The 26,040-nt window shown below is 43.4% G+C and overlaps 1 non-coding gene and 1 pseudogene across 1 annotated transcript; both read left to right on the plus strand.

Annotated features, from left to right (window-relative positions):
- Positions 1 to 2,532: 2,532 nt before the first annotated feature.
- Positions 2,533 to 3,326, plus strand: LOC127692857 (60S ribosomal protein L7a-like; annotated as a pseudogene).
- A 10,368-nt stretch (positions 3,327 to 13,694) lies between these two features.
- On the plus strand, positions 13,695 to 13,838 carry LOC127693135 (small nucleolar RNA SNORA48). Its single transcript, XR_007979610.1, has one exon. It is a non-coding gene; the product is annotated as a small nucleolar RNA SNORA48 (small nucleolar RNA).
- Positions 13,839 to 26,040: the final 12,202 nt, after the last annotated feature.

Here is a 26,040-nt window from a genome sequence, read left to right on the forward strand (position 1 = left end):
TCTTATTCACTATTTCCTTTGCTTTATAGAAGCTTTCCAGTTTCATGAAGTCCCATTTATCTAATTGTTGTAATTGTAATTCTTGATCCTAGAGCATGAGCCACTGAAATTCTGATTAGGAAGTTTCCCTCTGTGCCAATGAGTTCAAGGCTCTTTTCCACTTTCTCTTCCATTAGATTCATGCATCTGGTTTTATGTTGAGGTCCTTGATCCTCTTGGACTTGAGCTTTGTGCAAGGTGACAAATATGGGACTATTTTCATTTTTCTACATACAGACAGCCAGTTAGACCAGCACCATTTATTGAAGATGCTTTCTTTTTTCCATTGTATATTTTTGGCTTCTTTGTCAAAGATCTAGTATCTGAAAGTGTGTGGTTTTATTTCTGGGTCTTCAATTCTATTCCATTGATCATTGTGTCTGTTTCTGTACCAATACCATGTAGGTTTCTTTTTTCAAGACAGGGTTTCTGTGTGTAGCTCTGGCTGTCCTGGAACACACTCTGTAAACCAGGCTGGCCTCGAACTCAGAAATCCGCCTGCCTCTGCCTCCTAAGTGCTGGGATTAAAAGCGTGCAGCAGCACCACCCAGCTCCATGTGGTTTTTATCACTATTTCTCTGTCGTATAGCCTGAGGTCACAGATGGTGATTTCCCCCAGCCATTCTTTTATTGTTAAGAATTGTTTTCACTATTCTGTTTTTTTTTCCTTTCCAGATGAATTTGGGAATTGCCCTTTCAACGTCTTTGAAAATTTGTGCTGGAATTTTGATGGGGATTGCATTGAATCAATGGTAGGATGGTCATTTTTACTGTTTTAATTCTGGCAATCCACAAACAAGGGAGATTTCTCCATTTTCTGAGATCTTCTATTTCTTTCTTAAGAGACTTGATGTTATTGTCATACAGATCTTTCATTTGTTTGGTTAGAATTACCCTAAGATACTTTATATTAGTTGTGGCTATTGTGAAGGGAGTTGTTTCCTTAATTTCTTTCTCTGCCTGTTTGTCCGTTGTATAAAGGAAGGCTACTGATTTATTTTAGTTAATTTTATATTCAGCTACTTTGCTGAAGTTGTTTATCAGCTGGAGAAGTTCTCTGGTAGAATTTTTGGAGTCACTTATATATACTATCATATAATTTGCAAATAGTGATACCTTTATTTCTTCTTTGCCAATTAATATCCCCTTGATCTCTTTTTCCACTGCTTTCCCCCAGATTCCCTGGATGCAGCCTTTCCCCTTCAGTTAAATGTCCCTTCTGCTTCTGCTTTCATGTCATCTATATACACATAACTTAATATAGATATATTAACATCTATATACACATAACTTAATATAGATATTTAAACTCTTAAAACCACACGACTTCGTTTTCTTTAAGGCTGAAAAAACTCCACTGTGTACTTACCTCACATTTTTTTTATTGGTTCCTCTGTCATTGGAAAATTTTATGTTGGGTCCATAAGTAAGCTATTACAGACATTGATGTGTAAGGATCTCTATGGTAGGTTGACTCAGAGACCTTTGAGTAAATAGGCTGGACTGGTGTATATAGCTTATATGGCAGATCTAGTTTCCATTTTGAGGATTCTCTGTACTTATTTCCTCAAGGCTGGACTGGTCTCTAAGGACTCTCGTTCACCCTCTCAGCATTTGCTCTTGTTTTCTTAGTGGCTACAATTCTCAGAGGGGGAAAATTGTTGTGTTTTTAACAAATGTTATTTCTCAAAGTACTGTTGCTATTATTACCTCACTAGGTACTTATAGCAGTTCTGTGGCTCTAGCAGAGCAGGTAGAACCTGCTCCATGGGGGCTGAAACTGAGGTCCATCCAAGGCCACCCAGTGGATGAGAGGGACATCTAGACCCCACCACCAATTCTGATGGTGATACTGCTGTCAGAGTCTCTAGCAGCAGTGATTTTTGTTGTTGATCCTAAAATAGAGCAGGGAGTAGGATAATTGCCTCAGAACTATGCTTCATTTTAAAACCCGTAGCCTAATTTGAGATTGACTACAGAAGTGCAGAAAATGAGATCTTGAAAGGAAGATAGGCTGTTATGAGGAGTCAATTTCTTCCTATTGGTATAATTAATGAGATAAAACTACTTTAAGACTTTTTTGAGATGCAACGCAAGTCGACTAACTTTGAAATTCCTTCTTATACTTATTTGAAAGTGAAATAAGAATCCATTGCTGACGAGGTCCTAGAGAGATTGTTAGGCTGTGCCCGATAACCGGGTGGTCCATGGCAGCTGTCATTGTAGAACACAGTGGGGTACCAAGAACTGCCCCCCCAAGCTGTCCATTCCTGTTAGCTACGCGATCTCATTCCAACAGAATTTATCCTATCTATTCTGCTAATACTGGTTTTTAATACTAAAAGCAAGATATTATGTACCTGAATGCATACACACACACACACACACACACACACACACACATGCATGTAAGCACCCAAGCACATGCATGCATATACAAAGTAGGATCTTTGTTAAGATATTATAATGAGCTCTCTCCATCAGCCGAGCAAGATGCCCAAAGGAAAGAAGACCAAGGGGAAGAAAGTGGCCCCAGCTCCCGCTGTCGTTAAGAAACAGGAGGCCAAAAAGGTGGTCAATGCTTTGAGTAAAGGCCCAAGAACTTCAGCCTTGGGCAGGACATCCAGCCCAAAAGAGACTTAACACTCTTCATCAAATGGCCCAGCTACATAAGGCGGCAGTGGCAAAGAGTCATCCTCTATAAGTGGCTCAAAGTATCTCCTGCTATTAACTAATTCACCCAGGTCCTGGACAGGCAAACAGCTACTCAGCTGCTTGAGCCTGTACTTGTCACAGGTACAGGCTAGAGACAAAGAAGGAGAAGAAGCAATGGCTACTGGCCCGTGCTGAGAAGAAAGCCGCTGGCAAAGGGGACGTCCTAACTAAGAGACCACCTGTCCTCCGAGCAGGAGTCAACACAGTCACCACCTTGGTGGAGAACAAGAAGGCTCGGTTGGTGGTGATTGCCCATGATGTAGACCCCACTGAGCTGGTGGCTTACCTGCCTGCCCTGTGTTGAAAGATGATGGTGCCCTACTGCATCATCAAGGGAAAGGCCAGGCTGGGCGCCTGGTCCACAGGAAGACACTGTTGCCTTCACACAGGTTAACTCAGAAGACAAGGATGCTCTGGCTAAGCTGGTGGAAGCTATTAGGACCAATTATAATGACAGATCTGACGAGATCCACCGTCACTGGGGAGGCAACGTCCTGGGTCCTAAGTCTGTGGCTAGCATTGCCAAGCTGGAAAAGACAAAGGCTGAAGAACTCGCCACTAACCTGGGTTAAATATGCACTAAGTTTTCTGTATATAAATATAATTACAAAATTAGAAACATTATAATTAATGTTGCTAGATCTCTGTGTTGTGTATTCAGATTCAAATTAATGTGTGGCGCCCAGTGCCTTCCTGAAGGACTAGCTCATGGATTTACTTGATACACTCATCCCAAGGACAGAGCTGTTCAGGCTCTGAACACAGGAAGGGGCTTCGGGAAGTAATAGAGGCAGCTCAGCATGCCTGGGCATTCAGCTGTAACCACTCCTTCCTTATACAGGTCAAAATATTTAATTTACTGCGTCCTCTATTCCACTGCCCTTTTACCTAATTATAGGTAACCCCAAGGGTATTGGCTAGACAACATGAGGCTACCATTGCAATCCCAAACTGTAAAGCAGCAGCAAATGTCACCATCAGCGGTAGCTCCCTCGCGATGTATATTGTTTATTTGTTTCTTTCATGATTTCCAGCCAGATGCCCAGAGTCCCCGGCTGCAACAAGAAATGGAAAGCTTTGATGCTTCAGTAAGAGCCTGTTGTGAACTCCACTAGCCAAAGAGCCTGTACATCTATGAATTTTCAGCACCACAGGGTAAAAGGGAAAAGGAATTCTTTTGAGGTCATTTCTTATTACAGACTTGGCTTGACTTGTAGAAGCGTCTTATGGGGCAGGGCATGGGGGAAATGGCATTAAAGGTTAAGGGTTTTTTTTTTTTAATAGCTCATTCAAGTTACAGAGCTGTTCTTATATGAAGTAGGGAAGCTATTGCAGCATTTCCCTCCAGACCCCATGCTGAGTGTACGCGTGTGCACTGAAACTGATGCTTAGCTTGCCCAGACATCTCAGATGCGTGCAAACAGCTTGAAAAGGGACCATTCGGGGCTTCCGTGCTCTTCCCTGGTATACATTTTTCATGATTCTTCAATGTGAATGCTAGGTTGCAGCCCTCACATACCCCACTACCCCCTCTGCTTGCTTTGCCTGCCGCCTCCCTCTAGCTCACCCTTGGAATTTAGTCTTACTTGGAGGAGTAAGAAGAGAAAAACATAACTCGGAGCTGAACTCATTTTATCATATGTTCCATTATGCTGGGAACCAGAGAGCTTTTGTAAAGCCAGACCTGTGTTCTGTTGGGCTGTGGAATATGTCAGAAAGCCAGAGGTAAGTGACCCAAACACCACAGATTTTAAGCTTTAATCAGTCATGTTTTGCTCTCCAGAGTGACCAGTTTATTAGATTCTGTTTTAAGATGACTCTTGGGGGGGGGGCACAGTTGTTCAGAAGCCATTAGAGAACCCCATTGTTTCCCAAGGGCTTAATAACCACGCTGTGGCGGCAGGCCTCTCAAAGTATTATATGACTCTTCTTAAAGCATTCGCCTCCATTTCTGAGGTAATGAAAGTGATCCAAAAAGAATTTTTCTCCAGTAACAAGCCCTGAGAAATAGGTAGGTCTTTTCACTCTTTGTATCTCATTCCTTTTTGTAGGCATGAGATGTTCTTCATACATCTGAGCCCCATGACGCTTTTACTGTGTGTCGTTTGCAGTGTCAAAGAAAGACAGCTTCAAGGAATTGTTCTCCATCAGCCTGGTCTTGAGTGGGAAGCACTGGGTGGGGAAATGACTCAGTACACTGGAGCAAGCCCTATTTGCTATGGACTTATGAAGCAATTTAATTGCACTGCTTGTTCAGGGAACCAAAAAGAATCTAGAAGCCCGCTACGGGATGCATTTAAGTCAAACTTTGTGCTTGCATACTTTTTTCATCGCCACGGCTTACATGGCCACAGAACTGAGCCGCTGATCAGAACGTGCACCGTGTGATGTGCCTCTCCTAAAATACTCATAAATGAGGGAAGCAGCTTGGCAGAGAAATGCAAAGAATGTACGTGTAGTTCATGCAAAACAGAACCTGACGTGGTGGCTGCTGGAGATGATATTGGGGTGGGGTGGAGGGAGTTATAGGTGGGCTTTTAGGGATGCAAATGGGCAAACAGGAGCAGTTCCGACACAGGGCTCAGTACCCGGCATTATCTACCTCTTTGTTGGAAGTGCTGCTCATCTAACTGCAGTAGCCTGGGAGAAGGGAATGGTGGTGAACGCGGGGACTAAGGGAGCCTCCCTTCCGGAGCGCACCAGAGTCCCGTCAGATAGCACCAGGGAATGACTCAGGCTCAGAATGAAATCTGCTGTGGACAGTATGGCTTTACCACACTTACAACCAGTATATGTCTGGTGCTGAAGGGTTTCTAACCCTTGCTACTTACTGTCCTCATTTGTATTTTTTTTCTGTCTGACCTCAGGCTCTGAGGTAGAGTGGTGCTGTGATAGCATAAACTGCTATCCTGCGATGCTCCTTGTTCCCATAGGATGGCACAGCACGGAGCTTCTAAACCCCCCACCCTTTCCTGAGAAGCTAGAACAAAGGAGCATCTTCCATTACCCACCAGCCCCTTCCAATCGCACCTGACCTTAAGTTCACTCCTGGTGGGCTCTGGGCAAGTTTCAAAATGGCTCAACTGTGCGATTAGAGGGTGAGAACTTTCCACTCACATGGATGGGAGAGGAGGGAGAGTCTGAGTTCAGAAATTAATGGCTAATGACTAATCAACCATGCTACATGATGTGGCCCTCCACAAAAAAAAAAAAAAAAAATCACTAAAAGAGAGTTTGTGGAGAACACAGCCCAGGGCATCGAACACATGGGCTCCTGGGTAGAGGATGTGTCTGAGGGCACGTGAGTCTACAGCCCTCCCTCACAGCATGCTGGGGGCCTCTTTTCCAGTAGACATTACTGAGTTGTGGCCTTTATACTAATCTAATGGTGCTGCAGTAGCTCTAAAGCCAAAGTTTCAACTCTAGAAATCAGACAATAAACTGGTTCCTGTCACCTATCCCCATGTGTCAGAGTCAAGCATTGGTATAGGGCAGAGAAAGCCTTAATCAATGTGGCCCCACAGGAAAGAACAAATAAAAATGTTCAGTGACCTCCAGCTCTGTCTTTGAAAGGGGGATAAGAATGCTGACACATGTAGAATCCACAACTCACACACACCACACACACACACACACACACACACACACACGTTGAGGAGGGAGAAAGGGTTAAGACGAAGGTTTGTGTGGTGTGACTGACAGGTCATCTTGTCAGGCCGTGTCTGCTGGATTATTTTCTCAGTTTTGATTTTCAGTGGTGTCTAAAGAAGTCACAGTTGTCATTCTCCCTTGGACTAGCAGTCTGGTTCCCTGAGGTGACTGCCCTGATTAGGGAAATTCTCGATCCTTGCTGTTGCTATGATAAAATGCTCTCACCAAAAGCAACTTAGGGGAGGAAAGCTTTATTTTAGCTTACAGCTCCAATTTGCACAGTTCATCACTGAGGGCGGTCAGGGCAACAAGTCAAGCACACATCCAAAGAAGTAGGGCAGAAACTACCACAGAAGGCTGTTTGATGGTTTTCATGGAGACTCATGGTTAGCTAGCTTTCTTATACAGCCTATGGCTTCCTGCCCAGAGGATGGTGTCACCCACAATGAGGGGGGCATGCTACATCAATCAATTAATAATAAAAGACAATCCCCTGCAGACATGCCACAGACTGGTTAAATCCAGGGGTTCCTCAGTTGAGATTGTCTACCAGGGTGATTAACAAGGACAAAAGGACTCTGCAACTGGACAATGCTCCCACTTAGGGAAGGGTTCTCATCATGAGGCAATCTGCTCAAGAATGGTTACCATTGCTTCGGAGTAGTTTGGGTCTCCTATTTTCTCCTTCCTTTAGATTTGTTCCTGGAATCCACTAAAGAAATGGGTGACTCAGGAGGAAGAAGGGTTGGAAGAGGGGAAGAGAGAAAATTTAAAGAGGCCAAACGATCCATAGAGGGACAGAATGAAGCTATTTGGGCTATTTATTGACTAGACTCTTCATCAATGACAGTAACAGAAGTGTCTCTGTATGGCATTTTAGCAAATGATTGAACTTTAAGAGAGGTCATGGGCATTCTCATTTATAGCTAGCCAGTCAGAAGAACAGGAAACTCATGACTTCTGGTAAGTGTCTGAAGTTAGACCATCTTGTGGGGCCAAGCCCATAACCTATGGGGTTTGTGCTATCTTACAGTAGGTGCTTAGAAGCTGCTTTCCCTAAAAACCTTGGCTCCTCATTTGGGCCACAAGGAAAGGCAAGTACAGGCTGAGAGCCTGGCACCTGGGCTTCACTTCGTGTCCTTTTCATTTACTTTCCTTTTTAAAGACAGCTTCTCACATATCCCAGGCTGACCTTAAACTATAGATTTTCTTTTTTTTTTTTTGAATAAGACATTTCTTTATGTATCCCCAGGTGTCCTGGAACTCACTCTGTAGAGCAGGCTGGCCTAGAACTTGGAGATGTGCCTGTCTCTGACTCTCAAGTGTTTTGGACAAAGGTGTGCACCATCACTACCTGGTCATATACTTTTGCGTTCATAGGCTTGCACTACCACGTGTGATTTATGTGGAACTGGGGATCTACCCTAGAGCTGCTTGTTCTCTAGGTGAACTACATGCCCTACCCATGTAGTTCTTTACTTTAGGTCACATTCCAGTTTGAGTCTACATTAGGCATGCTAGTCTCACAAGGAAGGAATGCTACTCCTTTTAAAATCTGAAGGGACAGAGATAAGTCATTGTCTTAAACCTACAATCATCTTGGATTCCTGAGAGAGGGAAATCTCAAAGGACAGACCATTCTCCAGGCAGGGACAACTGTTCCTAAGGGTAAAGTTGAAGTATGGCCTGGAGCATACTGATTCCATTGGGATAGGTAGCTGAATCTAGCCTGCTGGGGCCACTGAACCCTGGGGTTTTGCCATAAAGTATTAGTTATGCTCGCTTGGAGTTAGTACCACAATTTATCCCATTGGCGATGTTCAGCTGGTGTTGAGAGTTGCATGGACTGTTGGTATGGGAAGCTGATAGTCCTGATATCTGAGATGCTACTGCTTCAGTCTCTCTTCAGTCTCTCTGTGATCTTGTTGAAAGAATCCAGATGAGAAACACAGAAAGTAGTGTAGAAGGTAGATGAAGCTTATTCCAGGATAAAGTGGGGACATTCTTCATGAGTAAGAGTGGCCATTGGCCAGTGAGACCATGATGGAGGAAAACGCTCCCAAGGGGTAAGAGCAGACTGTGGCCGAAGGGACCATTATGCTGACTTACATTTTGAATAGACATACAATTTCTTAAAGGCCGTCTCCTGATCTCTCTGTCTGGGTTACTGACAGGCCAATTTGGATTAACTCAGGGGAGAAGACGAAGGTATGTCTGCAGTCTTTGTATAAGGCCTCTTGATAGACAGTGATCTTGTTATCTTTCCAGACAGTTCAGAAAGTCATGTCTCTACAAAAGGCCAGGCAGGACTAGAACTCACATCTCATTCTTTTGACCAACAATCATGAAACAGTAGATTTTTTAAAAAGTCAAAGGAAGAGCGTAAATATGAATCTATGCAAACAGTAGGCTTTGCTGGGAGGAAACAAACCTCTTTTGTGGGCCTCAACAAAGCAGTCCCATCTTGTGCCTTCCTCCCCTTTGTGTAGTTTATAGCTGTCCTTTTTGATGTGTGTGTGTGTGTGTGCGTGTATGCGTGCGTGTTTGCTCGAACACACGAGCTATACCATTTGCATGCATGTGCCCACAGGGGCCAAAACAAGGTATCAGAGCCTTTGAAACTGGAGTTTCAGGCAGTTGTGACCTACCTGATTTGCTTTCTGGGAACCAACCCTGGGTCCTGCATAAACAGCAAGTACTTCTAACAGCTGCATCACCAATCCACCTCCAACATGTTAAATCTTAAGGAAGGACAATTGAGATGTCTCTCTTCCTTTACCATCAATGTTTTTAACTTGTAAAATTAGCGTGTTAACGGGAATAAAGGAAGTGATGCACAAAGCCTTACGTGAAGGTAGAGTCTGTCCTCAATGGCCTTCAAGATTGCGGATGTCTAACCAGCTACCTAACAGCTTGGGTGAGAATGGCAATTTTGTGACTCCATTGGTGTCCACTTTGCAATGAGGAAACCTGGGCTTGCAAGAGGTGAAGGTTAGTTTTAGCCATATAGCTAGTTGCAACTGGGTTTACAGTAGGACCAATTATTCCTAATTTCCACCTCCTCCCCAAAACTACCTTTTACTTTCTGCTAAGCAATGTGTATAAAAAGCTTTCCTACATCTCCTGTGTTTAATTTTCACAACAATCTTATGAGGCAGGTCCTTATAATTAAGTTGTATGAACTAGAAAAGAAAATCCAGAGGGGAGAGAGGAAATTACCCATGGTCCTTTGCAGTGGAAGCTCCTGGCTGAGCTGCCTTCCATCTCCTGTCCTAGCTGATTAGAAATGCTGGTGACTTCTGTGTCTGGGTCTTGGAAAATGGTTTTCAAGATGCCAGATTAAACAAAGGCTTTCTGTTCAATAGATAGATTATTTGCTAGAAATGAAAAATTTCGAAATGATGCTATCATTGTCTAAACCAAAACAAAGCAATGTAACAAAACTTCTCCCTGATAGTTTAAATAGCTCATGCACTTTAAATGGGAACACTTACCATAACCTAGAGAAGTTGCTATTTTCACTTATTGTTTAGAACACTTTAATCCATCATGATGTTGATTTGACTGTAACATAAGATTCGAATGTAATTTTTATTCATTGAAATGACTGGCTATTTTCCACATTCCTATGTCTTTGTCCTTGCTGACAGCACAGGTTGGTTTTGAATTTCAGGGAGAAAAGTGATTGGATCATTTCTGGATACTGTCTATGAAAGCTTTGTTGAAGTTCCTATTCAAATGAGTGTATAAATACTTCCACCTTTACACAAGAGATGGCTCTCAAAAGGCTGTAATACCGTCCTGTTCAGGGTGTGCTGAATCCTGCTTCACAGCTTTGACGAGAGCTCGAGACAGACCATGATCAATGTGTGCTTGTTAAGACAAAGAATGGTTTTGTAATACAAGCGATAACCCACCAGCACATCTGTTCTGCCAGCTACAATTTTAGCACATTGCATTTTTCTTAAAAAAAAAAAAATCAAGCACAGCGAAAGACTAGCATTAAAAAATTATTTCTAAATGATGCAAGAATATATGAAAATTATCACTGATCTTGATATTAGAATGTGATATTTACAGTCACCTGTAACAGGTCGAGAAGCGTATGTTCAGGATTGGTTTCCCAAATTGATAGACAATAGCAAGGGAGTATTGATTTTCGCTTGTCTGTTTCTTTTTCTTTCTTCAGCACATGCTTCAAAGGGGTCAGATCTGAGCCATTTACTCTTTCACACCAAAAATTGGATCTTTGAAACACAGGGGAAATTCTGCCTTTCTCTCTTTCCTCTGAGATAGAACAATGAAGGACTAAAACCTTTGTGAGTCAGAGGGTTCTTTGTTTCTTAGGTGCTTTGTGAAATGAAGAAAGCATGTACAGTTCACAGCAAGGGAAGGAATAGGGGGGGACATGGTGGGGAGGGACAACATGAAAATTTACTGAATTTTAATTTTAGAAGCTTAGATTTGTTTAAAATAAAAATGAAGGGATTAGAATTGGAGATTTCTTGCCATGTTGTACTTTAACATGATTAATAGAAAAATCCCTCAAAGATGGCTGGGCTGGCAGTGGGTCCAACAAATGGACAGAGCTGTTCACACTTGGACATAGGGTGTAGACCTCACACTGATGATATATGGGGCTTCTCGGGGTTATCGAAGTAGATGCAGAATCAGGGGGCACAATCTCACCGATAACTCACTGGGATCCATTTTCTAGGAATTAGAAACAATGCTTGCTCTGCCTACATCTGCAGGCTGTCAGAGGATCACATGGGAGCACCTCAACAACACATGCGGCAGAGATGCATTGCTGGTACCACTTTTGCCAGAGAACGGAGAGGAAAGGAAGTTGAGATAGAGCCTGAAGCCCATGAGGCAGGGTGGGGGACACAGGAGTGTAGCAGCCATCGGGACTCTGAGTGGAGGTCAGTGGACCCTGGTCATGTGAGTGATGGGAAGAAGTGATTGTTGCCCAGGAGACACCCCAGCTAATGTTCCTAAGTCAGGACTAACAGAATGAGCAAAACAACCCAATGATACCACCTATTTCCCATACATTGTTGGCCAATGAGCCCTCTCTAAACCCCGAATACAAGCAGACCTAATTTTTATCATATGAACACAGAAGTTCATATGGCAAAAGTTTGGTTCCTTATGAGGTAGTGTTTAGGTGTTGAAACTTTTAAGGAATGGAGCCTCCTGCATGATACTTGGGTCAGGGGAAGATAGTAATCCTCAAGATGGATTAATACGATTCTACAGTAGTAGGTTACTGGGGGTGAATCAGGTCCTGAGACTAGACGTCACAAAGCCTACTGAACCTCTCTTCTGCATGTGCTCCTTCCTGTTCAGTGTCATCACAAGAGTCTGGCAGATGCAGACTGTAAATTCTCATCATTTTAGAATCTCCTTTTCCTAATAAGACACCCAGCCCTGGGTATTTTGTTAGAATATCACAAAGCAAACTACCGACTACCATACAAATCTCTTTTTTCTCTTTTTCTTTCATGCAGGAAATATGGCCTATTTTTATTTGGATCTGGGAGAATTTAGCTATCCTTTAAATAGATGTATAAATTCTGATACAGTAATGCAGACTAGCAATAAAGCAAACCAGTTACAAATATGTGCAACAAATGTAATTGCACATCAAAAACAATAATGAGGGGAGAATACAACACACACACACAGACACACACACACACACACACACATGTGAAAAGGTAGGGGAAACTAATCCCCTACTTTATAAGTAGTAAATATACTGTTAAAATCAATTATCAAGCCGGGCGGTAGTGACGCATGCCTTTAATCCCAGCACTTAGGGGGCAGAGGTAGGCAGATTTCTGAGTTCCAGGACAGCCAGGACTACACAGAGAAACCCTGTCTTAAAAAACCAAAAACCAAAAAGAAGAAGAAGAAAAAGAAGAAGAAGAAGAAGAAGAAGAAGAAGAAGAAGAAGAAGAAGAAGAAGAAGAAGAAGAAGAAGAAGAAGAAGAAGAAGAATCAATCATCAAGAAGGTCAAGGGCCAGTTACATCTGGGGAAGAGAGTCTGTGATCAGAAAAAGACATGCTGGGTAACCTAGGGGTGTAGCACCAGCCTTACTGGTTAGATTGTTTAACAGGTGGGTTTCTTTAGAATTATGTATTATACTGAGGATATATGGTACTCATTTTTGCAATCAATGCCATATTTCACAATGAAAAAAGAAAACAAAACAAAAGAAATTGTAGTGAAATATAACAAAAAAAGAGGCAGAGCAGAAAGCCTCAGCCCACCCACCATTCCGTCTGTGAGCTTCTTTTGCCCCCAGGCCTAGGCACACCTAGTTGCCCTCTCCTTGTCTCCTATTGGGGGCAGATGCTGTCTTTCAGATTCTGTGCTTCTGCCCTCTAAAGCCTTCCTGCACTACCAAGAGCGCTTCTTGCTCGACACATCATAGCCTGTTCTTGCTGCTGCCTTCATTGGCTTCTTCACAATAAGCTGGGCACTGTCTGTGGGCGGTGTATCATGTGTCATTCGTATACCTCCAGCTCTTAGCACAGGACCTGGTTCACAATGGTGGCTGAGATCTATTGATTGTCACAACCCAAGTGGCCCACAAAGTGCTCACATGTCTAGACTAAGTGTAATTGAAGTCACGTTTCAGGGGAAATGAAAACATGCTATGTATATACACTGTTGAGCTGAAGAAACTAGCCCTAGCTAGTTTCACAATATGGCCCCTAGTAGAGGCATCAGCTCTCCATTCATACTGAGTGTTGAGCTAAGGTAACTTAGAGATTATATGACTTTTGCAGCTAGCAATCCAGGCAGGCGGTATGCCCACAATCCCACTCCTAGGTGGACTTGGGATTGCCATCTGTCCCTGTCTCTTAAACATCTCTTCCAGCTCCTTATAAGTAGTTTATTGTCAGGTATGCCTTAGGGTGTCTATTGCTGTGACAAGACACCATGACCACAGCAACTCTTACAAAGGACAATATTTAATTGGGGCTGGCTTACAGTTTCGGAGATTTAGTCCATATCATCATGTGGAAAAGCATGACAGTGTGCAGGCAGACATTGTGCTGGAGAAGGAGCTGAGAGTTCTACATCTGGACCCATTGGCAGCAGGGAGAGAAAATGGCACAGGGCCTGCCCACCCGCAGTGACACACTTCCTCCAACAAGGCCACACGTATTTCAACAAAGCCACACCTCCTAATAGTGTTACTCCATGTGAACCCATGTGGGAAATTTTCATTCAAACTAGCAAAAGGGGAAAATACCTTTAAAACAAACAACACCCCCTCAGCAATGGTCAAAGAGACACTTTGCAGGTGGTAGCCTTCTTATACCAGTCAAGGGCAAATCAGCTGGCAGTCCTTTGTTTGCCCTAGATTGATGCCTGGATTGGTGGCCAAAGCTGTCTTACGCCTAGGACTCATAAAAAATAAAATGAAGTAAAATAAAATAAAATACAGGCAGTACAGTGTGGGAGGAGGAAAATAGACAGAGACCTGCAGACCACCATGCCACCCTCACACCTGTCCTCCTGCGCAAGGAACAGGCAGGTCACAGATGTCCACCTCCCACTACACAGTGCAGAAAGAGGATGTCACCCAGGGTCCTGCCACACAGCTGGGTGGCCAGCCTGAGGCAGGGCCACAACAGTGTGCAGGTCAGATGGGGGAGAGAGAGAGAAGTGGGGCAGCTTGAGCATTATGACAAGAGATGGGTGCAGAGGAGTAACCTGCTGTGAGTGGTCAGCCCCGCCACCTGGGGCCTTGGAGGGTGCCCGTCCAGGCTCCTGCTGAGGGCCACATCTGGGTCTGTGGCCATGCAGCAGCAGGGGTCAGTATCATGTTCAGGGCTCAAATTACCACTCAAGACCATGGGGACATCTCCGGTGGAGGCAGATGCTGGGGACCATGTGGATGTCCAGATACTGTGCAGAACTGGTGTCACATCTCACTGACTGCAGTGCTCTGCAGAGCTGGCCCCATCTCTCCTCAACAGCAGCAGCAGCAGTAGCAGCAGCACTCAGAGAGTGGGCCCTGTTCCTTGCACCGGCAGCACAATGGAGCTGGTCCTGAGGATGGGGTGTAGGCGAACTGACCAAGAGGGCATGAATGCGGGAGGGCTGATCCTACCACTCGTCTGCCTTGGAATGGCATGGGCTCAGAGGTGATGTCAACCCACCACGGCCCCCTCTACCACCACCACCACCACCACCACCATCAGTATCACCACCACCACCACCACCACCACCACCACCACCACCACCATCACTATCACCACCACCACCACCATCACCACCACCACCACCACCACCACCACCACCACCACCACCACCACCACACCACCAGCAGCAGCAGCAGCAGCAGCAGCAGCAGCAGCAGCAGCAGCCACCACCTCCAGCAGTCAGAAAAGCTATCCACAGGGCTATGAACTTGGGAAAGCTAGCCCCTGGCCCTTGACAATTGTAGCACTCGGGAGAGCACTTCAGCTGAACACAGGGACCAGAGACTGGTGTCTTTCAGAATGATGTGTGTCTGCTTCTGTGACTTATCCATCCTTGTCACACAATTAGAAAGAAAGTCACACAAAAAGAACAAAAATCAGTTTTTAACTGACCCGGGCAAACACTCTTGAGCTCTCCAATATGTTCCTTGAAGCTCTTATCGAGATTTGCATTTGTTTCCAAATATATATTGTCCTGCCATCTTAACCCCAGGGGAAATGACTCAACTAGACTCTCAAGGAGAAGCGTGCCTGGAAAAGGCCAGGGGCTGTTTAGCTGTAGTAGGGCATGAGGCCATGAGCACATTTGAATGGCGTGATAATCAAGATGTCACATTGGTTACCTGCTGGCACTGTGACATTAGATGGACTATTCTGCTAATCACTCCAATTGAGCGCTTCCTACTTGACTTTTTTGAGTTCTCTCATTTAGCTAGTCTGAGATGAAGTGTTTTCTCTTCCAAGTTCTACCCTCTGTCCTGCAGCGAACGAGGAGGCAGCCGCAACCTACAAACAACCTAACACAGATTCTTTTTGCCCACAGAGTACCAAAAATTGATATGAATAATGCTTTAAGGGAGCAAACATTATTACAATGCTTCATTCTTTAATTCGATGTACTTCTGTTCTTGGAGGTGGTTAGCAAAGGCTGATTAAGTATAACAAAATGTATTAATAAGACTATTGAGTAATACTAATGTAATATATTGTATATATAATGATGAATAGGTAACCAAATTACATTCAAGAAAAACCTTAAAACATCTGCACATTCTGTTACATTCTGTTAATGGGTTTTGAGTACTTATATTAAATCTGAATGCTGGGTTCCCATCGTCCTTCTATGGACATCTGTCCACATGGCGTCACCGCCTTGCATAGTCACTGCATGGCAGCTGTGTCACCACGCCCAAGGCTGTCTTTCCAGGAAAGTAAGTGCAGAATATAGAAAAAAGATCAGGACTTTTTTTTTTCATTTTAAGACACCCTTTGGATAATACCATTCCACTGAAGTCCTTCCCCCTGCATCAGCCTGGCCCTCCACTCTCTGAGATTGCCTTCCAGGGTGAGTGCTCCTCTGTAAGCCAGTTGGAATTTTGCCTGGAAAAAGACATATGGGTCTTCATGAGGTTATAAAACCTGGCTTGAAAACCCACAGCTTCTTATAAAAACACTATTTTTTATATAAAGAACCATTTTAAAGATGATGGTTACTAGGCAACCTGATTTAAATTATTATGAGAAATGGGAAGAATTTCTTCCATTAGGTCTGTTTTTACTTAGGTCAAAAAGTTTTTTGCTTGTGCTGGTTTTCAGTCTATTTTCCATCCTTCTTTTTAACACACACACACACACACACACACACACACACACACACGCAGACACACAGACACACACACACATTCTGTGCACCACTTAGACATGGGGCCTATGGCCACAGAGTTGAGACGGCTTTTTCTATGTGCTATGCCCTGAGGGAGCAAAGGGAGAATCTGAGAGATCAGCACACACACTCACAGAAACCCATTCAAATTGCTGAGTTAAAAAGATGTGGTGTTTAAAAGGAGGAGGAGGAAGAGAAGGAGGAGTTGGTGAGGCCAGAGAGAGCTTAGCCTGCTCTTGCAGCGACTTAAGTTTGCTTCCCCCACATCAATTTCCATGGCAACTCATACTTCAGCTCCAGAACATTCAGTGCCCTCTTCTGGACTCTGCAGGCACCTGTACTCACATGAGCACATCCCACAAACAAATATGCATAACTAAAAATAAGAAATATTTTAAAAAAGAGGTAATTGAGGGTCAGTAAGGTGCCAGTCTTGAGAACCTGAGCTCAATCCCTTGGTCCTACATGGTGGTAGGAGGAAACAGATTGCTAGACATTTTCCTCTGACTCCACAATTTAGATGTGTCATGCAAGCTGTTGTGGCCAGCATGTGCACATGTTACTATGAGAAACGGGAAGAATTTCTCCCATTAAGTCTGTTTTTACTTAGGTCAAAAAGTTTGTGCACACATGTAATAAATTAAAATGTAATTTAAAATTAAAAAGGGGGAATTAAATATAACTATGAAAATCAAAGGCTCAGGTACACAAACATTATGACTGGAACCAACTTTTGAGGGACAGGAGAAATGAGGCAGCCTTTCTTTTACATCTCTTGAATATACACAAAGGGTAGACTTGCTTGGTCAAATGCTGAGTCTGTGTGTCACTTCCCCAGGAACAGATTGCTGTCCATAGCAACCACACCATTCTACATTCCAACCAGCAACTCCCATGGGAAGTATAATTTGCTTTGGGAAATAACACTATAGTTTTGATTAAAGTCATCCAAAAGAATGAACTGGGGTTTCTATTTTTTGTGTGTTTTTGAGAGTTGCTTAGTTTTACTTTGTGTGTATTGGGTATTTTGCCTACAAGTGTCTGTGCACCATAAATGTCTGAATACCGGGCAGTGCCTGAAGAGGCCAGAAGAGAACCTTAGAAACATTTGACCAGGAGTCATAGATGGCTATCAGCCACCCTGAAGGGGAGCAAACCTGAGTCCTCTGCAAGAGCAGCCAGTGCTCTTAACGCGTGAGTCACCTCTCCAGTCCTTCGTTGTGGTTTTGGTGTATATCTTACAAATAACCAATGACAGAAAATATCTTTTATATTTCTGTGGACTATTTGTTTTCTTTATAGAAATACCTACCTATTCAAAGTCCTCCTTTCAGTTGGCTGTCTTTTATTTTTGAGTTATAAGAATGGTTTGTATATTGTACACACACAATCCTTCTTCAGACATACATTTTGAAACACTTTCATTCTGTGCCTTGTCTATTCTTTCGACAGAATACCCTGACTCTAAATATCAAGTATTTTAATCTGAGAAAGGAAAGACACTCATTTGCTTCTCTAGATCCCAATTAGGATTTCTGGAATAGGAATTGGTTTTACTTACTTAGAAGAAAAAAGCCACTAAGAACAGCTGAGGGTAAGCACAGCTACTACTCTCATCTCTGCTGGTGAGAGAACCTGCTCTCAGTTGCACTGACACCTGAATGAGGAAGTATGCAGCGAACAACCATGGCCCCGGGTGCAGCCAGTGGTAGGTGGAGAAAGAAGATGCTTCAAGACCTCCAGGGCTCCCAGTGCTCAAGAGAACATTTCCTGTTGTTGAACCGGCCTGCATAGACAGAAAAGATTCACTCAGCCCAGCATGGAAAGAAAGTTCTAGCAGGAGGCATGGCAGGATTCACATCCATGTGGTGAGAATTTGCTGGAGACACATGTTTGAGAGTCTGTCTCAGTGATGCAGTAACTGAGCCCACAAAAGTGAGTGGTGTTATAGAGTGTCTTAGTTAGGGTTTTACTTCTGTGAACAAACACCTTGACCAAGGCAACTCTTATAAGAACAGCATTTAATTGGGGGCTGGTTTACAGGTTCAGAGGTTCAGTCCATTGTCATCAAGGCAGGAGCATGGCAGCATCCAGGCAGGTATGGTGTAGGAGGAGCTGAGAGTTCTACATCTTCTTCTAAAGGCAAACAGGATAAAACTGGCTTCCAGGGAGCTAGGATGAGGGACTTAAAGCCCACGCCCACAGCGGCACACTTCCTCTAACAAGGCCACACCTATTCCAACAAGGCCACACTTCCTAATAGTGCCACTCCTGGGCCAAGCATGTTCAAACCATTACAAAGAGAAAACAGAAAGCAGAATTAAGCGAGGCCAGGCAATGTGAGACCCAGGGAGGTATGGAAAAATGAGATGGGTCGTGGGGAATGTCAAAGCATCAAATTTAACTTTGGCTCAGGGGTCTTTTATGCTCGTGTAAAATCTTTCCTACCTGGAAATTATGCCCAGGTCTCATCTTGTCTTTTACTTTGGGCTCACAGACTTTTTCCTCCAGTAGGGTTCTCTTGGCTCCTACTCTTGCATTGCTAATGGAAGCCTCCCCTCACAGCATCTCTCATTCTTCTGTCTTGATTCTTACCTCTCATCTCCCAAGCAAGACTCTGGGCTCTTGGAGGTGATGTTGTGCTCCCTGACAGAGTGTGTTTCCAGCGTAAGTGCTCAATAATATTTGATTTTGTTATGAATACAAGCTTGTAATAAATGTTGCAACAGCTTGATGAGCCACTCCCAGTCACGACTCTTTATGCTTTTCTGTTCTGTGCCATTAGTTTCATCTATTTATGTCTCCTATGACACAATCGTTGTTTCAGTATTGATGAAGGTGAGTTATCTATGGCATAATTTTTCCAAGAAGCTCATTCATTCATTACCATTAATGATTTTCTTCCTCAGATTATGAAGAAACTAGAGAGCTATGACAATGAGTGCCCATGCTGTTTTAAAAAGAAGGCATCATTTTCAATATAAAAAGATCATTAGCAGTCCAGGGATAAAAGTAAAACTCAAAACTTGAGATAATATATCATTACTGCCCTAAGAGGTCTAAGATAACAAATTGGAAATTTTGACTAAAATAATTGCAGGAGAAAGATTGTTATTGCCTACTTTTGTGAGAGAAACAAAGAAAATTACTATTTTTCTTGAGGTAGATAGAATTTGTGTACATCTGGAAATTAAAGACATTATAAGATAAAGTTGCAAAATGTCTTTAATTTCATCTAGAAATTACCTTCTTCCAGCAATATAGTATATTAGCATGGTAAAGAATGAATCTATGGCAGTTCAAAACACACAAAAGATTTATTAAGACTTTTTCCCTTGTGAGAAATGAAACAACCAAATAGAGCGAAATACACATGGACACTTTTGTTACAAAGCAAAGTGTGAGGACAGTAGAGATCAATTATAACCACCCAGAACAGCCTTGTTTCAATATATTGCTACCCCCTCTTTTTAAAACACTACATAACCCTGTCTGATCTGAAACTCACTCTGTAGACCAGGCTGGCTTAAACCTCACAGAAATCTGCCTGCCTCTGCTTCCCAATAGCTGGGATTAAAAATGTGTGCCATCATATGCAATTTCTCTTTCCCTTCCTTTCTTGTTGAAAATTAGGCATTTCAAGGATCAGAGGCTTTAACTAGAAAAAAGTAGTGAGTAAAGACTTCAAAGACCCAGACTCTATTTAGATCTCCTCCTTCCCTCCCTCTCCCTCCCCTCCCTCCTTTCCTCTCTTCCTCTCTTCTTCCATCCCTTTATCTTTCCCCCTTCTTCCCTTGCCCCCTTTTCTCCTTCCTCCCTTCCTTCCCTCCATCAATCTCTTCCTCCCTCCATCCCTTCCCTTCCTTCACTTCTTTTTATTTTCTTTTAAATACAGGTTTTCCTATTTTATTATTTTATTTTAAATTATTTTAAATACAGATTGACATCAATTTCATGTTCCTCCTGCCTCAACCTCCCAAATCCTGGTATGTGTTTGGCCACTTGGGTGCCATTGCTGCACTCCTCTAGAGAAACCATGGGTGTGTCGCAAGTAGAAAGTAGAGGGGAAGTAAGAACTGCGCATCAGTTCCTCTCTCACCTGCGGCTCGTACTTTAAGCCTATCCATATATGACAAGGCATTGTGGGCTCTGCTTCCTCTAAGCTGGTTGGATGCTAGGCAACTTTCCCAAGCACCATCGTAACTGTACAAGCTGGAGAAGCACTTGGGTTTCCCAGAAGGTATTATTGAAAACTAGGCTTTTCGAGGGTCGGGTTTTAGTAGTGGGTAAAGACTTAAAAGACCCAAACTCTACTTAGAGCTCTTTGACAAATTAACTACGTGGAGTGGAAAATTCAGCAAACTTCCCCGAGGCTCTCTCTCCCCTGCTATGAGAGGAATACTAGGGACAGTGTTGGCAACCTGGTCCCACCCCCAATGCCAACAGCTTTGTTTGGAGTAGCTGTGTGAAGAAGGGTTCTGCAGCTGCCCAGGGGCTCTGTGGGCAAGTGCCTGGTTATCAGCCATTGGTCAGCACACCTAGGGCACCGAGAGTGGCTGTGTGTGCCACATGCCTGCTGCTCTGAAGCCTCATGGCTTGGGGATGTGTCTGGAAAGGTCTACTTGTATGTGTGCAAAGGTGACTCTGTCTTCTGATCTCCAGGCCTCCATCATCCTGTCTTCTTCTCTGATGACGAGTCTGTTGTTTGCTGGAAGCCTGCAGTTGGCCTACCCCATGGGAACACACTCTGGGGTGTTTCTAATGTATTCCTCTATCTGTCTCCTTTCAGTAACTTAATTCAACAACTTTCCTTTGTGCTGGACAGTCAGCTGAGAGTCTGTGGCTGCCCTGCAGCTGTCTGTGGATCTATCCAAAGGCTGTAGTCTGTTTTCTGATGCTGGGAGGCTAGAGGGGCTCAGACTGGTTTATCAGCCCTCGGCCCAGCTAGGCTCTTTTGATAACAAGAAACAGAGGTTCTCTCAAGGTCGCACTCAGAAGGGGCTTGGGATTAAAGACCCACAATAACAATTCTTGCAAAGTTGAAAGCAAAACCTGAAGGCAGCCTGGGCGTCACAACTAGAATTCAAAGGATAACGAAGGGCTTGGGTCCTTCCTCGCAGTTCCCTGTTATTTATCCAGCCTCAGGTCTGTCATGGATAATGTGCAGCTAAAAAGAATCATGGTGACTTCTGTCCCGAGATGGGGACTAGTCCGCCTGGACAGAAGACCCTCTTGTTGCCCAAGGCCCAGGATGAATGAATGGCCAGCAGTCTCAGAAAGCTCCCCTTGCCCTTAGACAGCGTGAGAAAGTCACCTCGGCACTGGCTGTGTGAGTTTCATGGTTTTGTATACTGATGTCACTACACACACACACACACACACACACACACACACACACACACACACACGGAGGTCCGTGAGACTGCCTGTGGTCCTTCTTGGCTTCTTAGCTGTCTGTTGGGTATGTTTGAGTCATCCTTGCTGATTAACCAAAAAAAAATTTAAAAAAAGAGAGAGAAGGGAGACAGAGGTGGTACCTACATGAAGAAGACAGGTGAACTGGTGAAACTTGGAAAGAAGGAGGGTTGTAGTCATCTTAAAGAAAATGATAACTAGTATTTTCTATTGATCCTGAGTAAGAGGCAGCTTGTTTGTAAAGAAGGTGGCGTGGCTTGGCTGTGATGACAGTGTTGAACTGAGAATAAATCTACACTGGGCAAAGACGTGATTTGCTGGTCCTTACACCCAATCTACACACAGGTTAGGTTATAGATAGTAAGACTGTACTCCCTGAAAGCTTTTGTTAAGGAAAGTGTTAGGACAACTTAATGTATTCTTCCATTAAGACAGGCCCAGACTGGAGCCCAGGGTTCCTCCAAGGTATATTTTGATGGAGTGATAGATGGGAGCTAAGATGATCAGCCTCACATCATCCGTCTGAGGCAGAGAGTTTATTGAGAGTCTCTCAAGTCACATCTCCTTGACAGATGATCTAGCCTTATGTCCCTTTTCATACCACTAGGGCTTATCCCCCAGAAGTAAGAGGATAACACAAGCTTGCAGATTCGTCATGAGGGTTAAATTAGGCCATACTGTGCAGCTGGGGAAGCCAAGTTGTCTCTCCCTCTAACACCCTGTCACACTGTGTATGTCACAGCAGAAAAGCTGGGTCAGGTGCTCGAGAGTTACTGAGGCTTCTCGGGGCACTCGGGGGCTAAGAAGCTCCAGGTATCCAAATCCCCACAACTCCAGAAAGCAGAGGTTTGATGCTAAATTCAGTCTGCCGTTATCTTTATAATTATCATGAATAAAACAAATGGCATAGGACTGACACCAGGTACGTTTCTTAGTTCAGTGACAGGAGAATTATTTAGTGTAATTTGTTTTGTTTGTTTGTTTTTCCAGAAACTAAGGGCAGAGGGTGAAGTGATCAGGCCAAATGCCCCACGTGTGTGGGAGAATGGAACCAGACACACTGTGTGTCTGTAGTCAAGATCCCTCCCTACTGTATCCACTCAGTTATCACAAGATAACTTAGATGGCGGCCACATCAACCTCCCCACTGACCATGGAGAAACAACTGTGGGAAATGTCTCTAGCTGGGAATCCCAGGAGATAAGTAGTTCCAGCCCAAAGACAGACTCCTAGAGAAAGCAATTTAGAGAAGACATGGGACTGAGGCCATCAAGGGCAGGCAGGGTGAGGGCAACACTAACAGGAGACACGAGTAGAAGTGATTTGCATGGGACTGGGGAGACCTCCACAGAGAGTCACAAGTGGCTTAGTGGTGGGGATCTGGAAGGGTTTGGCCAGGCTGCTGCTGTCATTTCTGCCTGTGGAATGTTCCCAGGAATAATTTTAACATATAGGGAAAAACAGTTTACTGTGGAAAATAACATCATATCTGACTGAGTTAATCTATAGTGCTGGGCCATTCTGGTTACAGAAGCGGGCATGGTGACATATTTAATGAACTATTTGTGACCTTTCGGTAAGTGTTGGATGTGCTTATTTATGTTTTCCCCCAGAGTTGATGAAGGGACAGTGTCACTAGGTGACTGGGGTGGGGTGGGCAAAGCCAAGTGATCCAGGGTAAACTTAGCTGAGGCCCAGCACCTCCCCTTCCTCCATGCTGGCTCACAGACACCCAAGAGCCTGTTGACTTGACCCCCATCCTCAAATATAAGATTCACAAATTGGATTTCTCACTGCAAAGAAAGCTGAACGACACTTGCCCACTCCAATATACTGTGTCCTAGAGACTCACAGGTCCCACAGGCATGGGTCTCAGAGAGACAGTGACACAGACACTTCAACAGTGTCTTTGGGAGATGCTCACTTTAGAGTGATGGGAACAGGGTGCAGGTGAGAAACCACCAGGCCTCTATGCTTTCTCCACTGTCTTACCTATCAGGAGCCTTCACCTGTGAGAACCATTTACCTCACCTCTTCATCTCCTATCTCCCAACAAAAGCAAGTATTTATTATGTCCAGATCAGAGATGCTGTTATACATCAGAAAGTTTTCTAAGATGTGTATTCCTCCAGAGCCATTATTTTATTTCTATGGCTTAAAAAAATGAGAAGATTGCTATGGTTAAATGGACCTCGAATGCAATATAAAATATTTATGTGTAAAACAACAATAATCTAGAACAGTATTTGATATAGTTTTATTAGATAAAATCGTACATTATTCACGTGTACTTGTGCACACATGTGTATTAACTTATTAGACTTTAGCTTTTAAGCTAATTTTACTTCACAGAAGACTAGCGGAAGGTACAGGGGTCTCACATACGCCCTGTTCTCATTGCTACGACCTCCCACTGTCAACGCCCCACAAAGCTCCCACTTGTTAGGATGGATGCGCTTAGCTGACGCATCACAGTCACCACAAGTTGACAGTTTCATTTGGGTTCACTCACGGTGCCATGTGTCCCACAAGTTCGACAATGTATAACCACACATGCTGTGAAGCAATTCATATTTAGAATTTGAAAACTTTCTTTAAAATGTTCATATTTAAAGGCTGATAAGGAGGTAGTGGGTATGAACAAAGAACAATGACACACATGTATAAAGATACTTAAGAAACCTTTTATTTTGCACATCAATGAAAACATTAATTAAAAAGAAATAAATCTCTCTCACCGAATTTTATAAAAGAAAGTCGTTACTATTTATATAGTTTGATAACAAAATTGCTGGAGAATAGATTCTGGAAACTTCTTAGCTGTAAAAGATAGAGTTTGTTCTCAAACTCTGAAAATTCTAATTCTGGTACAAATTGCAGTTCGTTACATTGTTTTTTTAATAACTTTGCATTCCTTTCCCACCTGAGAGGCTACAGTTGCATACAAGGTCAGTAGAGGGAGAAACCCAGGAGGGCTCTGTCTGTGGTCCAATATTAACATTTTCATTACATTGTCCTCTTTGTCTCTTTAGTGGTGGTTGTGCAATTGGAAAAAATAGCTTTTGACTTTTGCACTTAGAGCTTTATTAAGGAAGAAATACAGGAATACAAATGTTGATACTGCTAATGGAAGCAGGTACCTACTCTATCTTGTGTAACTGAGATAAAGGTGAACATTTCTAATCAAATATTTAACCTCACTTGGAAACTCACTGTGCAAATTATTTGACTCAGAATTTATAGGTAAATGAAAAGATTAAAGTTAAAAAAACAGGCTCAAACAGAGTAATTAGACAAATAAAGCAAGTAATAGCATAAATTGGGGAGATTGGAGTCAAACTATATTTGTTGACAATATGATTATCTCTCTATAAAATTCAAAAGACTCAAGTAAAATAACTATTATGAACAATAAGGGAATCTGATAAGGTTACAGGTCATAAAAACCAACATAAATTCATAGCACACTCACAAAAAAATCAATTCAAAGGTATGTGAAGCCAAAGATGTCATTTTACACAGGCAAAAAATGAGATAGGATAAAATAAGTAAAACAGCTATGAGTATAGATAAGAACAAATGTCTAAGTTTCTTGTAAAAATTGTGAGATTCAGACAAAGCCTCCTTACTTCTCTCTGTTCCATTGACAGCTATAATGTCTTGTAGAGTATAGATAGCTGGTGCTATCCTTGAGTAATGATGGCAAAGATCGAAGTGACAGGTTTGCTGGTCAGCAGCAACAAAGGGGTTATTGAGGCCACCAGTGTCTCTTCTTGAACCTCAACCACAAGGTCTATTAACTACAAGGTATTCCATCCTCATCAAGTTCCACAGCACAGTCAAGACTGAACCTAGGAGCCTTGTCATCAATGACAAGGTCATCTCTATCTTTAGGGAAACAGATCCCATGTTAGTGCAGAAAACCTGTGGAATTCAACTGAGTCTTCACTTCACTATCACAGAGAAAGGCAGGACCCGCTTGAAGGGTGGAGACTAAAAGATCATGGCTGCCACTTGTGCTGATGTCCTCATGTTGATGATGCGCGTGGAAGACGAGACGCACAGCTCACACAAGACCACGAGCAATGACTCCTGTACCACCAGCTGCTTAGCATTCCGGCCAAGGTCATCGTCTGTGACAGCTTCAGTATTGTGGGGGGAATTATGACTGCAGCTCATGTCATCTTTCCTGGTGGGGAGTTCCTCCTTATGATTATGGGGATGCACAGACTACGACCTCTGCATCCTCACTGCTGTGGGAAGCATCATCCCAGAGCCAAGCAGGAGCCTGTACCTGCCCACCCCTAATATTGCCATTGCCGGGAGAAAG

Source organism: Apodemus sylvaticus, chromosome 9, assembly GCF_947179515.1.
Source record: "Apodemus sylvaticus chromosome 9, mApoSyl1.1, whole genome shotgun sequence".
Taxonomy (NCBI): Eukaryota; Metazoa; Chordata; class Mammalia; order Rodentia; family Muridae; genus Apodemus; species Apodemus sylvaticus.